The following is a 1,386-nucleotide window of genomic DNA, read 5'->3' as shown; positions in this document are numbered from 1 at the left end:
TTCTCCATCGAACTGAGATTCATTCAATTGGAATCTTAAAAACGTGAGATTGAGAAACCAGGATCCCTTTGACCAAGTGGCCCAATCCATCTACAGGCATGGCACCAGACAGTGTGAATCCACAAGGCGCCTAGTCGCCGTTGATGCGGTTCGGTACCTAGAGGCCATAAACAAATTGGTTAGCTCAACGATCGAGCAGGGAAGCAAAGCCTAATCATTTTTTATAGCGCTATCCTAAAGAACCTACTCAGGCCTCATCGGTTTGGAGGATTTTCATAAAAAAAACATAGGAACAAAGATTCCAGAGAAAATTTTTCTATAGATGCATTCGGTTCGTAGGAAAGGCGTACGGGAATATCATAGGAATACTACTCATTTCCTGTGTTTTTGAAGGAAACTAGACATCCACTCAAAACTCATTTTATGCGTAGGAACGAGGTAAGTCAATTCCTCAGGATGGCAAATGTCATCCTATCAAATTCCTATACTAATCATAATTCCTATGTTTTAGTTTCCTCCAAACCGAATGAGCCCTCAGCGATTAAGCGGTGCAATTCACATGGCTCGGAACCAATCTAGCGCTAGTTTAGTGCCCAAGCCACGCCTTGAGAGCAAAAAAAGGAGAGCTGCCAGTCAAAGGAAGCAAGAGAGCGAGCCTTCCTGGCGCTACGCTGTGAGGTCAGCCAAGAACATGCACGATCTCTTGTGAGTTCTAATTAATCCTAATCCTAATGGCCACTTACTGCTGATAACCTCCCGTGAGCCGGACAAACGGATGTGTGCGAGCGCTTTGAGTTTTCTTTCTTCCAAAGCTGGAAGTAGCTTTCCGCGGGAGGCCATGGCCGTCGCCGTCGGCGCCACCCCAGTCGGGCGGTCAATGCGCACCACCGCCTGTTTCCCGCGCTTGGTGGAATAGTGCGCCCGTCAGGACGGACGCCACTTCCGCCGCTCCCTCCCACCGCGTTTCGTGGCCGTCTTCTTCGCGGAGTATTCAACTCCGCGCCACCGTCAGGTAGGGCTCCGGCTCGCTTTGCGTTGCCATGCAGAGGCAGTTGACCGTCCGGAAATAGATACATATAGATAGATAAACGGAGCTTGCGGGTGTGCGATGCGCGTACAACGCGCTGAAGCCAATCATTCTGCCCGCATGATGATTATGGGCTTGCTTCTGACTTTCCCCTTGTCTATTTCTCTGGGTGCGCTGTGATTTGTGGTGCATTTCCTCTTCTGCGTGTGGTGTGGTGGTGTGTTGAGGGGAATGGGACGTCAGAACGGAGTCGGCACCGAACTCCGGTGACCGGTGGAGTATTTTATTTATTTAACTCAAAAGGGACCGGTAGATCATGTGGTAGTAGTAGATGACAGTGCATGGTGATGGAGATCGGA

At 49.6% G+C, this 1,386-nt stretch overlaps 1 long non-coding RNA gene across 1 annotated transcript; it reads right to left on the bottom strand.

The window, feature by feature from the left end:
- LOC147980682 (uncharacterized) lies at positions 1–1,163 on the bottom strand. Its single transcript, XR_015598589.1, has 2 exons — positions 744–1,163; positions 1–157 (listed from the first exon to the last, which is right to left on the bottom strand). It is a non-coding gene; the product is annotated as an uncharacterized LOC147980682 (long non-coding RNA).
- Positions 1,164–1,386: the final 223 nt, after the last annotated feature.

The sequence above is a fragment of the Triticum urartu genome, chromosome 3A (assembly GCF_056163025.1).
Source record: "Triticum urartu cultivar PI428250 chromosome 3A, HENAU_Tu73, whole genome shotgun sequence".
NCBI lineage: Eukaryota > Viridiplantae > Streptophyta > Magnoliopsida > Poales > Poaceae > Triticum > Triticum urartu.
This window is presented reverse-complemented; position numbering and strand designations above follow the sequence as displayed.